This window comes from Paralichthys olivaceus, chromosome 17 (assembly GCF_024713975.1).
Source record: "Paralichthys olivaceus isolate ysfri-2021 chromosome 17, ASM2471397v2, whole genome shotgun sequence".
Lineage (NCBI taxonomy): Eukaryota > Metazoa > Chordata > Actinopteri > Pleuronectiformes > Paralichthyidae > Paralichthys > Paralichthys olivaceus.
Window position 1 is genome coordinate 991,352 of NC_091109.1, and position 15,029 is coordinate 1,006,380.

The following is a 15,029-nucleotide window of genomic DNA, read 5'->3' on the forward strand; positions in this document are numbered from 1 at the left end:
TGCAATGTACAGAGAAAACATTATGGCCTGTTGAGAGTAAAGTACCATACTTTCACCAATGTATAGCCTACAGTCTATTTTTACGACACAGACTTATATAAAGAAGATGTGTTCAAGAGAAAACAGTCTGTATTTCAGCTTTAAATTCAACAAAGAGCTGCTTTGTGGTAGAATATGTAACTGCAGCAGATCCTCAGCACGTCACCATAATTCCCAACGGAGCGCTCAGTGTTGTAAGTTTAACATTCCTTCACACACGAGTCTGTAAACCTGTGAGACAGAGAATATGAAACTGTATTTTACAGTGATATTTTATAATCAGGAGGTAAATCAACTTAAATCTGTGGATATATTTCAAGCTTTTTTTCTTGCTAAATACTCAGAAGTGATTCTCTGGTGCCTTTTGTGAGAGGAAGTCATGAGACTGAGCTTAACTCTTGTCTTTTATTTCCTCAGTCTATGAAACTATTTTTTTTTTCTGCAGGCAAGACCTTTAAGCTTGACAGTTACAGTCGCTCAACATTTATTATTTTCTTTCTCAATATCTGAGAAGTGATTTTTTTTTATACTTGGACCAAGTTTTTATGTTTGTCAGTAAGCAGGATTACTCAATAACCACCTGACGGATTAACACAGAACTTGGGGGAAGGATGTAGTTCGAGTCCGAGGAAGAATCCATTCAATTTCGTGCTGATCCAGTAATTTTTTTTATCTCTTTCTTTAACATTTAGTGTTTTTTTAAATTTTCACCATTTTCCCTGGGAATGATTAATTAATCTTGATGGAAAAATCTGTTGTATGTAGGAGACTGATTTCTATGAGTGTGTGAAATTTGGTGCAGCCATGAAGTTGTGTCGTATCCACTTCCGCCTCGGGACACAGTGGGTTCGTGTTGTGGGATCAATCAGCCCGTATTTTTAATGCAGTGCAGATGACTGGGTCTAATAGGATTATGAGAAGGTCTGGTGGGAGGAGAAGTCGTCCCCGGGAACCGCACGTTACCACCGCAAAACCCAGCATGAGCTGGCCCCTGGGGGAGGGGGGGTCATGTGACGGAGGGGGACAATAGAAGCAGGTGTCAGTCCGATGATTACTGTGTCTGAGGCTCACCTATGAACTAGGATTACTCCGAGCCTCTAATGGACGACAGGTCGTGGCCCTCGGCTAACGAGGGAGCAGAATCGCCACCATCTCACCCAGAAAAGCGCCAGGCTATCAAATCAGAACAGGAGAGAGGGCATTTTTAGTGTCTGGTTTCCTTGGCAACGTCTTTGAACTTCGCACAACTGTAAAAGGATAAAGATAATTTAATTTCTAAATTGTTTTCTGTATACTTGTCTGTTATTTTTATGTTGATGCTTTTTAAACCTTGTCTCCTGGCCAGGCTCGTCTGACAGAGGCTGCAGATTAAGTTGGCACCATATGCTGTGGAATGAGTCCCTTCCCCTGGGTAGAGCTTATTATTGGACTCCTATGTCACTGTCAGCAACTAATTGTTATGGAGGATTGAGGTGACGGGGAGAACAGCTCTCCTATCTTGTCTTTAATGCCTGGTCATCTTTACTCTGCTCCCTGAGTCGAAGCCTCTCCTTTTCTAAATATGCAAACACACACCCAGAGTATTTGCAAAAGTCAAAGCCAGCATTTGAATTTGTGACTTCCACTTCCCCTTGTTTGAGCTGTTTGAGCCCCCAGTTGAGCCTCAAAAAGGAAACCTGGAGCTCTTGAGTGTGTAAAAGCATTATTTTGTTCTCCACGCCCTGCCCCTGCCGCATATGGCTCATTTCATGGCTGCTGGAGACTCAGATTGATGGGTTGAAGAGCAGCGGGGCTGAAACTCCTCATGTACAGCGCCTGCAAAGACGAGAGCCAAGTCCTCAGCAAGGTCACGTGAGGTGAGCAGTAATATATAGAAGGAGGAGGACTCGTCAGACTGCGACAGACTCGTAACAAAAGCACATGAAGGGGGATTTTCCAAGGAACCATTAGACGACATGTAAGCTACTACAGCAGCTTTCTGATGTCTTCCTCTCCCAACGCTTCATGCTGACATTTCATTGTTAATATTGTATTAACCACCGCTGAGAGAAGTCGCCAAATACAAAACAATCTGTGCTTGCCCCCCCCCCCCAAATTTAGAGAGTGGAGTCACATGGTTTTGCTTTCGTTCTCCTCCTCTGTCTCACTGTCCAGTCGAAGAGAACCGCGGCCCCAGGGGGCCTGAAAGCTGTGGAGTAATCTGAAACAGCGTTAATACTGAATAAGATGGAGCGAGGTGTCGGCCCCGCAAATCTATTCCACACGCAGATCTTAAAAAACCTGCCGAAGGGTTTTGTCTAGTGTTTGTTTGTTTGTGTTTGTGGTTCTGGTGGTGGTGGTGGCAGCTACCGTACATCACCATGGAGACCGTGGCATTCTTGCATAGGGAGGCGGTTGAGGATGCTGGAGAGAGTAGAGCAACATGGCAACAACAAAATCTGAGTAGACGATAATTGGACAGATGGACTTGGAGATATTTCCTCTTTCAAGCATCTTCCACATTTATACCTCCACTTGATCCTGGCCCCGGATCCAAGTGAACCAGAAGATTCGTGTTCACGTCCAGATTATCCGTGTGCTGAGAACGGCAGAGCTGTGAACGACAGGCGGCTCGAGACAAGCGAATCTGCCAGAGTGACTCTCCCGCTCCTTCCCTTCCCCGACAACGACACTGTCCTTCGGGGAGGAGAGATGAGTTGATGCTTTGGGTTTGTCAGAAGCTGCAAATTACTTGGACACACTGGTTGCTGCGCAGGCTGTTTGTGCAGTAAAAGCACTGCAGCTGCCTGTAGCATACGAGATGTAGAGCTGCAGTTAGTTTACAACACTGTGAATGAGAGTTTATGTTTGCGTTGCTACTGGTATTATTCCATCAGTTTTTTGTTTCTCTATATATCTGATCTGTGGTGGTAGAATTATATTATCATTATTGTCATCGCAGTAAGATGACACGACCCAGATGGGACTTGAACCCACAATTCCCAGCTCCGGAGGCTGATGCCTTATCCATTAGGCCACTGGGTCGATGTACGCCCTGACATCGTTGTCCGACACGGTCTCTACTCTGGATGTCCGAACCCCTCCTCTCTTGGGTGACTGTGGCTCAGGAGGTAGAGTGGATTGTCCACTAACCAGAGTTTCAGTGGTTCAATCTCCCCTCGTTCTGCCTGCGGCAAAATACTGAACCCTAAATTGCACCTGACGACTGTGCTGGGAGTTTAGTGTGATAGAAAAAGTGCTGCACAAACACACACTTGATGATATAGAACATTTAATTATAAAGACCATTTAAGGCTCAGCTCGGCCCCATTCTGGACGTTTTATATTCATAATCTCATCCCTTCAGCCACAACACAATAATGTAATTTTAATTGTTGCAGACAAAACTTAAGCTTTTGTTTTTTTTCCTGAATCATAAAATGGGAAACAATGGATGCAGCAAATATCTCAAAAGAAATCTGCTCTTGAAGACTGGCAGTTGTGAAATGCAGCACAAAGTGAATTGTGATCTACAACTTGTGAAACCACTGGAGTTCTCCTTTGAATTACGACGCAAACTCACACACTTTGTCGTCTGCGGCACACAAGTAATCTCCTGCAGAAATTTGTCACCACAGCAGCTCTTAAAATAATGTCAGCGAGGTTCAGTCAGCTCCTCTGCTTCCCCCCGGGCACTCCCTCCATTCTTCACTCGTTCACTAATAATAGACCTCTGCTGCCCATCCTGCTGAATTGTCCCGTGCCCGCAGACATCATCAGACAGAGGAGAGGAGTGATGGAGGGAGAGACACCTGCAAATTCTGTCCCAGCCCGCTCCGTGTCCCCCCAGGGGCCAACCATTTGACATTTAACTACGATAGCCGTAAACAGGCGGCTGGAATGCCATTGACATTCATTTTGTCTGGCACAGGTTTTTTTCTTTCACCGGGTGGGGTTTGTCTTTCTGCAGCTCTGCTCCGTGACGGTTTAAACCCACTGGATACTTCAGTGTCTGAGAGGAAAGTCCAGACAAAAGTACAACGTCGAGGAAAAGGGGCTCGTCTCTGTATTTCTGTTTATTGTGAAATACATTTAGGTCATCAAAACAGCAAATGAGGAAACTTCTTTTGTATCTAGACTTGCACTCAGTAGTTCGTGTAGCTCAACAAAGACCCTTGATCTGATCCAGGCCCCTTGATCCAGATCTGCACCGAAATTGAATGGGTTCTGAGGAAATCTGTTTGGCTGTTTTGTGTGATCTTACTTACGAAACTAACAAACAACATATGAACGAACGGGGGTGAAAACAAAGCCTCCTCGGTGAAGGTAAACACGGTGAAAAAAACCCATTACTCAGACACTTTCCTGATGAAACACACTCATCATATTCCTCATGTTGTTCATTATTCTACCTGTTGCAAGTCAGAACAAGAGGGCGTGTGTATATCATCTTTTAATCATAGACCGTGAAGCTTACCAAACAAATCACCCACAAGCCCATGCTCTTCTCGTGAGTTCCATCTCCAGCCTCCAACCATGTCGCACGACCACCACCGCTTCATCCATAATATTAAACACAGCTGACTCTGTGTGTCTGTGTCTGTGTGTGTGTGTGTGTGTGTGTGTGTGTCACAGATCTCATCCACATCATGCTGAGTGTGGCTGGTTCCTCTGCTGTTTACCTATTCATTAATTCAGCTCTGAGTGATGGCGCAGGCGAACCAAAGCTCTCCATCCTCTGGCAATTAAACGTCTTGTGGTGAGACATTTTTCTCCTGGAAAGCATTTTTAAAAACTGGTGCACATGTGACACACACACACACACACACACACACACACACACACACACACACACACACACACACACAGACACACACAGACACACACACACACACTCACACACACACACAGACACACACTCTGAGATGCTGCTGGTGGGTGTCCCAGGCTACTGTTGATAATTAGCGTGCTGAGTGGTTGCACTGATTGCTTCATTATTTCTCCGATAGGCATCTGTGAGAGATATTTGATGGATGTTGCATATTCGACAGTAATCCATGCTAAAGCTGGTTATATATGCATCATGCATTTCACACTTTGAGGCTCCACAATATGAAACGCAGCTGACGCTCTTTCTCTTTACACCGTTAGGACCTCATGTTATTTACTAAATGTAGAATCCTGCTGAAAAAGCGCTCACACCCTGATCCTCTTGCATCACATTTGCTCCGTACAACCAAATCTCAACGCAATTAACCACCATCACCGTGCAGTTCTTCACCATAAACACATAAATCCTGTCGCGGCTCGTGGGCTCCCATTAAGGAGTGTTATGTTTGTGAAAGATGTTTTCTTCCGAATGCACATCAGCGCGGCTCAGATCCTCCTCAGTTTCGTCGTAAGACTTCAGAACAGAACGAGAGTAATTGGTTTGTTTTTCTCGCGGCGGCTCGGCCTGATGCTGCGAGCAGGACGGCAATTATCAGGCCTGTGGCTCAGTCTCGCAGACGAGGATTATTTTTGTACGCTACAAGATTTCTCAATGTGCGTTTGTGTTGTAGACAACAGTTTTAATCAGTGTCTTTGAAACAGAGTGTTTGTGAGGTGGTAGATGTGTCTGGAGTGAACGTTGTTGTTCAAACGCTGATTTTCGACAACAACATGATTAGTTGTCGTGTTTATGTCATTTTCAGCCACACTAGCGTAGCTTATCGAAACTAGAAAATAATATTTAAAATTATCACCATTCTATTATATCCATTCGTCCACCAAGGCCCAAGAGTCCCTTTCAATGAAGTTGCACCAAACTGCACTTGTTATCAGTGAACACTAAATTTCTTTTTAACACAAAGCTCGTGCACGTCAGATTCAAAGAGAGATCATGAACTTAAATTCAGAATAAAAAAAAACTCATTCAAACAATTCAAAATAAAGTTCAAGTTCAAGAGCGTGCTGGATTTTTAAAAATCCTCTCTGATCTATTTCTTCCCGAACAGCTCATCTACTTGATTCTTTGTTCCTCCCCCTGTCGTCAGTATAAGTATATGCAAGGTTGTTCAAATTCTGCCATTGCTTATCCACCGCGTTTCCGACAATATCTGCACCACACAGTGCTGCTGCGTGATATTAATCCAAAGAACGTGTCACAATGCCCCTCCACCATAATAACCGGACTCCCACTGGACCGGCCTCGGCAGGATCTCACTTTAAAATGTCAACCCTGTCAAGTCCCCTCGCCGTCATATCTCGCGTCATCCTCAGGTAAACATCAGTCCCGGAGCCGGCTCAAGTCATCACAGCGGCGTCTGCCAACGCTACGTTTCCCATGAAGTTTTACACATCCACCTCCAAACCAAATATTACTTCTGTAATCATCGCTCCGTCCTGTGAAGACTGAACGAGAAAGATCACCTCTGTCCGGATAAAAGACTTCAGGTCCCGTCAGTCTGAAGCTGAACCACCGTAGGAGTGAGGCAATCACAAGCCTGCAAATGTATGTGTGTGTGTGTGTAATGTAGTCTTGGTGTCATTGCCGCATTTGTCTGTTTGGAGAATTGAGTAACTGAGCCACTCATCTGTGGGTAAATTCTCCGGTTTGGGGCCTGTTGTGTTTCTTTTTGTGGAGTGCGTCCTCTTCATCTGTCAGTCTGCCTCACATGGACAAAGCCTAATGGACACAGTGTGTGTACGTCTGCATACAGAGTCCTGCAGACTCTCAGGACCAGCAGCTCTTGGAGTTAATCCGCCTCACTAATAGTGTGGGTTCAAGCCGAGGGGGAGGAGGAGGAGGAGAGAGGAGAACAATACAACATCTCTCCTTTCGTCTCTCTCTGTCTCGCTCTCTGGCTTTCCAGACACGTGGTCAGCGCCCGGCGGGAACTCTCTGGACCTTGGACGTTTTGTCCGGATGTCGCTCCTCTCGTTCTCGGCTCCCAGCCGGCTCTCAGCAGTTTCTGCGGCATCGCTCAAGGAAACGAGGTACAATACGCTCGCTCCCTCCAAAACACATCCTCCCCCACTGATTTTCGTTCCTGCCATTGTCACCCGACGAGAGGCTGCGTCAAGGGGTACGATTCGGGATGTGCGTGTGGAGTAAGGAACTTCCTGGAGTTTTTTGCTCCACTGAGTTGTGTGATTTACTAAATGTTTGCAGCCAAACTGAGGCAGGAAGTGTAGAGACACTCTGGAAACAGTATATATCTCCTCAAGTGTACGCTCATTCCTGTGTTGAGATTTGCTGTGACTACCTCACGGACATTCCAAAGGGCCTTGTTTCCTGACCCTCTGCAGACGTAGCTCCTGTTTGGTTCATAGATACCCTCAGTAAGGTCATGACATCACAGGAAAGAGTGAAATCCACCGTCTATTGTCACATTTTTCTTCACTGACACATTGAATTTTATATGACACCATTGTTCGGGAACAAAGAGATTTCCTCAGTTAGTTATTTCCTACTATGCTTACCTCAGCTTCCTTAGAGCCGTACATTTATGTTGCATTTGTAAAAGACACTCAGCATATTTTATTTCCCAACATTTTTTTTTATTGTGTTGCTTTAAAACCAGCAGTTTCTACTGACATCCCCTCGTCACAGGTTGCATACTTCTAAGAATAGTTTGTTCTACATCTTCATCAGGGAGACAATGTTTTCATCTGTGTTCCTTTGTTAGGTGGTAGAATTACGCAAAAACTATTTGACAGATTATCAGGAAAGGATGTAGTATTGGTCCGGGAAGAACCCTTTAAATCGTGGTTTGGATGCAGGATTGTTTTTCTCCCATTTTTCAAAATTTTCATTGATTTCTGATTTAGGCCTTGATCGAGGTATGTGCCATTCTATATCGTCCATTTGTCTATTTGCAGGATTACACACAAACATACTGAGATCTCAATACATGTATATATGCGATATGATGATAAAGGGATGGTTGTGCTCCTCTAGTGTTTGAAGCTGATTTTTTCCCCGACTGTGTAAATGATCTCCTGACCCCTGTGATTTATCAGATGCCCCCATGTGGGACCCTGACCCGACGGTTGGGAACCACTGATCTGTTGCATTAGTCTCTGAAGCGTCATCACTGATACTAATAATCATTTGAGTCCCATTAGACTTCACTCTGACAAAACTCATCCCCGTGTTTGTTTTCGTCCTCAGTGTGTCGCACCCTGTCCCGCCCTGTTTCATCTGTTCTGTTGATTTAAAGGATTAAGTTTGTTTGTGGTGTTGTGTCCTCAGTGTTGGTGCCAACCACAGGGGCCAGGTGTTGTGTTAAATAAATACAAGCCTTCGTTTGGCATTTTCCACATTCACATTTTTAATCTCTCACCCTCAAGGCAAATAAAACCGTGACTCACTTAGATCACACGCAAATATCCGTCATTTCATCAGCAGTTCAGTTCAGCTCCACCGATGTCCGAGTGGAGGAGGTTGAAGACCACCTCCTCCCTCAGAAACAGCCTCAGGTCGGTGACCTCTGTTGGGAAACACTCCGGTCATAATCACTTCATCTGCTCTCCTCTCTGGTGCCAAAGTTTTGAGTCGGTGGATCAAAGCTTGTGTTTTGTGATCACTGGCTTCCATTTAAGAATTCACCTGCTCGGTAGAAGAGGTGGTAACAGTGATGCCCGCCTGGAGGCAGGAGGATAGATGGTGGCTGACAGCACCCTCGGCGTTGTACTGCTACTGCTGTGTCATGTTATTTTGCAGTGTTGCTGGCTTGTCTGTTTGTCTTAATTTAAAATCGCTGGAGTGTCTGCTTTTATTGAATATGTGTGGCCAAAAATATCTCCTGCCCCACCAATCAGAATTTAGAACAGATGTGATTGGATGAAGGATATAAAAGTAAATCTGAAAAACAAAGCATTTTCATACATCAAAATCAGGATTTTATGTTGCACCAGACACACAGACTTTATAAATTTAAGATTCTTCATCCAGAGATCCATCTGCATATCCCTCCCTCTTGTGATGATCTTGTCTATGGTTCTCTCAACAATGCATTTGTTTGCAAATATTCTTTTTGAATTTAGAACAATAACTTCAGAATGTTCAGGGTCAGATCGGTGGCCCAGATCTCTGATGTTTTTTTAGTAAGTGAATATTTTCCCTGTTGTTTGAATAGATTTGTATTAAGTCAGTCTTTCATCCTTTGGAAAAAAATAAAGAAATGAGATGTAGCTTGAAGCTTCCTCTTGTAAAGCCGCTCTGCTTCTCGAGACCGGCCTCTGGCCGCCCTCACGTGATGTCAGCTCACCCTGGAGAACAGTTCGTCCTCTGGCAGGTCGGCCGTCACCTTCACTGGCAGACAGTGACGTGTGACAGGTGTTCGACCCGCTGCAGACAGATGTCACCTGAGTTACAGGAAATCTGACGATAGCGTTGACCTCAGACACATTACGCTGAACCACTAGTGATTAATTTAAGGAGTATTTGTGGGTTTGTAATATAGAACAGATTCATTTTGATTTAGGTAAAAAAGCACAATCCGTCAAATTGTTCAGGAACAGTTCGAGGGAAGTTCTTCAAATTTGGTACAAAAGTTCAGTTTGACTGGAGGATGAACTTTATTGATTTTGTGGGTAAAGTTCAGAGGTCAAAGCAGCTGTGGCCTCACCATGCACATGTTTTGCCTTGTGAACACGATATCTCGAGAACACCTTGAGGGAACCTCTTCGACCTTTAGTTCAGTCATTCCCTTCGACTCACAGATGAACAGATTATATTTGTGTGGAGAAAGGTCAAAAGTCACAGTCATGGTGACCTCACAGAACATCTCATAGGCTTCTTCTATTCTGTCCAGCTGGAAAAATGTGTGTTTCTAGCCCTTATTTGCAGCAGGCACTGTTTTAGTATGAATCTCTCTCTGCTCGAACCTGTCTCTACCTAAAACACATAAAGCTTTAAACAGCTTTTTAAATTTCCTGCTGAGCTGAATGTAGGAGGGAGGTGAAGCAGGAGGACAGGTGTGCCCCTCAGATACATTTTCTGTCCAAGTGATGCTGGAGCAGCTTTCCAGAGGCATTCAGGGATCAGTGGTGCACAGGATATTTTTTTATATTAACTCTGCTCATGTTTTTGACAAATTTTCTATTAAAAAAGCTTCTAATTCTTTAGGGATAATAAGAGCTTGTCTTCTTGTCCCTTTGTGAGCTGACATTTGCAGGATGACTAACCGTTAAGTATCTTTGGGCGTTACAACAAATATTAAAATCTCGAGCAGAATTGTGTGCTCACTGTGTTTAAAGTGTTTTCACAGTGTAGGCGAATGAAAGGCTTCGGGGGTTTTTTTCACCAGCTGCTGCTTTTAACGACAATAAAACTGAGACTGAACCAACATCAAAACAACAAGATGAAAGGCACTAAAGGGTCTGAGATGAACTGCAGCGCTGGATGAGTTTGTCAAATATGGATTCTGTTCCAGTGATGAAGAAAACTGCTTTTTAGTTTGAAAATTTAAGTTTATTTTTGCACATATTCCTTGATTTCCTGTAACTACCAAACAAAACTGGAATGGCACATACCCCCCCGCCACGGCTCAACAGTCTCCTTGAGTTCAACCAAGCTGCACTAAATTACAGACAGGGATGAAAACCTAACTTCCTTGCCAGAGGTAACAACACAATCAGCTTTGCATTTACTCAAAGTGTCACTGAGATAAACTCATATATAATTTATCACAGTAAAACTTTAAAAAAAAAAAAAAAAAAGATCCCCCTTCACAGCCACCATATTCTGGCAACTTTAAAACACCCTCTTTGGTTCAAGGGACTCAGAGCAGACAGAGCGAGGCTGAAGTAAAGATGAGACGACGGAATGAGGAAGATACTTATTCGGATTAAAGCGTGGCATGACATTAAAGAAGTGGGGAGCAAAGAGAGATGGGAGATGAAGGAGCAGAAAGGCCCTGCAGCTCTGGGCTTCTCTACAACATCAAGCTCCATGTGTTAGAGTCACTGTTGGAGATCCCTTTACTTTTCTCCCTCTGACATCTCCCAGCTTCAGGGAGTTAGACGGCCACGGACTTATGCAAAGTTTGTCCTGCCAAGTTTGTCCTGGAGCCCTGAAAGCTATCACCAAGCTGACACTCAAAGTGTTTGTCGCTAAACCAGGAGAATGAAAAAGAAATTAGTTTAGTCTAAATCAAATCTGAAAATAATCTTTACAAGTATGAAAGTAATGCTCCAGAAGTGAGAAAGGAGAGTCTCCAGAGAAGTATCCATCCAGCGCTGATGGAATTTTTGATGGATGAGGTTAAGCACTTCATCAAAAGTCTTCCAGACGATTTTCCTGGTGTGAATTTCAATCTTTGACAGACATTACGCGGAGGATTATGTGCTTGTTATCTGTTGCTGTGGCCTCGCTGAGCGGCACCGGTCCAATAATCAATGTAGCCAAGGCGGAGAGGCAGACTTTATATTTCAATCCGTCTGTCGGGCCTGACAGTTTCCACCACGAGATGTAATGCTCTGGAGATCTGCCAGAGACAGAAGCCTGAGATGAGGCTTTGATCAAATGTTTCTCCCTGGATGTGTTTCTAGATCTGAAAGCGAAAAGGGGCAAAGAAAGGTTTGCTTTCAGATTTCTTTTTTCTTTGCAGGGTGAAATATTCAGGCTGACTTTTTTTTTTTTTTTTTCCACATCAGTCATGCAGACGTTTGACCTGCTCTGTCTCCAACGTCGGCCTGATTTGTTGAACAAAGCGATTTGCGACACAGCAACTCATCGAGCAGAATCACAAAATGAAAGAGGTGTGGATGAAGGCAGGCACAAAAAGTTGCTAGAAAACTTTGATATAGTGAAATTTAGATACCTTATTATTGTAATATTTTAATGCACGGATGTGATGATGTTTCCAGAACCTTTCCTGTCAGCGTCAGAGTAAAATATCCAGAAAATTCACAGTTGGACATGAAACTGTTGTAACACAAACATCTCGGGATGAAAATAAGCAGTCGAGGTTGTGTTCAGACCAATGCATCAAACCTGGAGGACTGTGTGTCTGAACACACACTGAGTGTGTTTAATTCAACTGTCACCCTACACCCCTCTCACCTATTCATTTACATTTTGTGGCATTGTTATTTTTTGATTTTGTTTGCGGTTGTGACAAGCGTCGTGGGACTTGTAGTTTCACGTTACTCTTCATCACTGGCAGCAGCACTCCATCAGTCAGTCAGTCGCTCAGTCAGTCAGTCAGTCAGGGGTCACGTAAGGACGGGAGGAAGAAAGAGGGAGTGAGACAGAGCGGAGGATATTTACAGCTCAGACAGTGGTGATGGCTGAGCTGCATCCCAATGTCTGCTGCTTTACTGCCTGGCTCAATAACTCTCAGGAGGGAAGGAGGAAGCTGCTGCAGAGAATTTGCAGGTGTCACAGGTCTTCAGGTGTGAGAGAGAAGCCAAATATTAACCGCCGGGTAGAAATCCTCACAAGAAGTCATCTAGTGTTTTATCTGTCTCCACCGAGGAGGTTATGTTTAATTCTGCATTTGTTTGTTTCACTACTCAACTGATTTGGATTGAATTTTATGGAGCGGTGAAGCGTGACTCGAGGAGGAAGCCATTAAATTATGGTGCAGATTCACTTTCTTTAATGAGATATTGTGTTTTTCAACAGAGAATAATTCATGGATCTTGGTGGAAAGGGGACTGGTATTTATGAGTGTGTGCAAAATCTGGATGTGGTGAATTTAAATGTGGTTAAAGAGACAGATGGGTCTTAAAGAAAGTGTACGCTCTCCTGATCCTTGTCCTTTTTCTGTCTCTTCTTTTCCCCCTTCACTTGATTTCGTGCTGTTTGATTTCCCACTTCCTTTCTGTAAATGCATCAATTATCGCTTTTGTTAATTGACACATTTTTGTATCTTCTGAAGCGGATTTCCATCCGGGGCTGACAGTTGACCTCTGGTGCTAAATAATAAGCTCTCACTTGCTGATTCCATAGTGACGATTCTGCCAACATCATAATGTGATGTCATAAAAAAAAAAGAAAAAAGAAAACAATCTGGGCGTGGAGCCACAGGGGACAGCACTAATAAAGTTTTTGGTGTGTGTTGTTGTCCTGTCAGGCCCGACTTCAACACTAATCAAATCCATCCACTGACAGCCCCTTCTCCCTCAATCTCTCTAAGTGCTGGATATTCAGTTTGTGGTGTCCTCTTCCCAGTGATATAACAAGTCTGTCACACGTCCCTCCCCGGGGCTCTGTTACTGGTCTCACTCTCTGTTCCAGACCCGACCTCAGGTGTGTGTTACACAGCATCGCCGAAGCCCCCTTCATTGATTCAATCCCCTGCAGAATCCGTCAGACTGTCTGGCCTTGCCGCGGCTTTAATGACTGCCCATTGTGATGCAGTGAAGCTGCCCGACACCGTCTGTCACAGTGTAAAAAGCATTGAGAATATCAACTGGGCCTAAGACGTGATATATTTCAGACCTTCCTCCAGGAAGACTTGAAAAACTGTTGGTAACTCAGTTGCTGAAGCTCCTGCAGAACTCAAGACTTGACTCAGACCCACTCCAGAATATTAAAAACCTGCACAGGAAGCTCGTACTGTAAAACTTTTATGCTTGTAAATGGATTCTGTGGCAGTCGCACAAACCAGCAGGAATTCTAACTGGCCACCATTTATCTCTCGGTCTGAGTCTCACATGTGCTTACACACCCACAGTTTGGGCTCTGGTCACGATTCCTCTGATAAATGGTTTTAGTCATTGGTCGTGGCTGCGTGCGTGTGTGTGTGTGTGTGTTGAGTGATGAAGAGGCCGCTGGTGCTGTTCCACTCCTCCTCAGTCGGCCCTGAGCACAGGTGCTCTGCTCGTCCTGAGTGGGAGTTCTCCACTGAACGAGTCAGAGATTCATTCATCCTGTGAGAGCTGCAGCGTCTCTCTACATTGTTCATGTGCTGTGAGTATGGAGGTGAAATGTTGTGTTTGGAAGCACACATGCTAAATATCAAATAAACCGTGACTAACACTGATTCAGGAAAGTAGGTTCCAGCTCCTGTGATGTGCTGTGCCTTCTACATTAATGACCATCGATGAGTGAATCGTCTTTAATGCTAAACTTCTCTAAAAACATGATGAGCACTGTTACACACGTGCACGGTTTAACAGTGTTCCTGCTTCTATGTGTGAGATATTGTTTGTGAGCGACCTGGACAGGGAGGTTGATGTCTGACTTCCGCTGTTATGGTCAAAGTGAACTGCATGCTGGGAGCCTAATGTTCTTTTAATGACTGGTGTGTTGCTGGGCTGCAGGCCGGGGCTGGAGGGCAGCGATGGCACTTTCTGATAACCCGCACCTCCTCCTCCAACCATCATGACTCAGCATCAGCAGTTGAACCTGCCAGGTTTTCCGTACTTTGTAGCTCTTGCTGCTTACGTTTAATTCCAGCCTGTATTTGCTCTGAATCAATACTGGTCATCAACACACTGGTTGTGTTTATCCTGGCAGAACAATGAAGTTCTCAAGGCTCCAGAGTGTGATTGAGTCACTTTTAACCATCCCACTGATGATAAATGGTTTCATAACATAATTGTTTACAGTCTTAATCAGTGATCTGCTTTTCCACTGCACAACAGTCTTCTGTGATTGGTGCCAAGCAGCTGGTTGTTTTGCAAGGTCACCTAGATGGCATCGACACCCAGAGGTAAAGCCTCAGCACAATCTCATCGACACAAGCGCAGGAAACACATGTTCAGAGCGAGGCAGCAGCCGCAGCGCTATCCGGGCCTGGGCTGATTTCATCTACATTAAAGCAGGAATGGACGCCCTCTGTGGAAGGGCTGAGAAAAAGTTGGTCATGCACAACTTGAAATGGAACCAAACTCTCTGAGATCACATCGAGTCCCGGCTTTGATGAAATCACGGATGAAACCAGCGTTTTTAATGGCACAGCTCCGCCAAAGATCTGCTGTGATCACAAGTCTGCTGTAAATGCTGGAGGATGAAAAAGAACATTTTTAATGAATGACTTTCAAAAAAATAGGAAAGATAGCGCGGCAGCAGT

The 15,029-nt window shown here is 44.4% G+C and overlaps 1 protein-coding gene and 1 non-coding gene across 10 annotated transcripts in view; one reads left to right on the plus strand and one right to left on the minus strand.

Annotated features, from left to right (window-relative positions):
- Positions 1-15,029, plus strand: part of tmem108 (transmembrane protein 108) — a 38,624-nt gene that overhangs the window by 4,055 nt on the left and 19,540 nt on the right. The window contains exon 1 of one of the 9 annotated variants that reach the window (XM_069512639.1): positions 4,207-4,777. The exons of 6 other annotated variants lie outside the window; for them this stretch is intronic. The gene's annotated coding sequence lies outside the window, so the exon portion shown is untranslated. Of the gene's footprint in view, positions 1-4,206; positions 4,778-6,862; positions 6,997-15,029 lie in introns of those variants that run through there. 2 more of the 9 variants (XM_069512637.1, XM_069512634.1) reach the window with 2 other exon arrangements.
- On the minus strand, positions 2,991-3,063 carry trnar-ccg (transfer RNA arginine (anticodon CCG)). The gene has a single exon. It is a non-coding gene; the product is annotated as a tRNA-Arg (tRNA).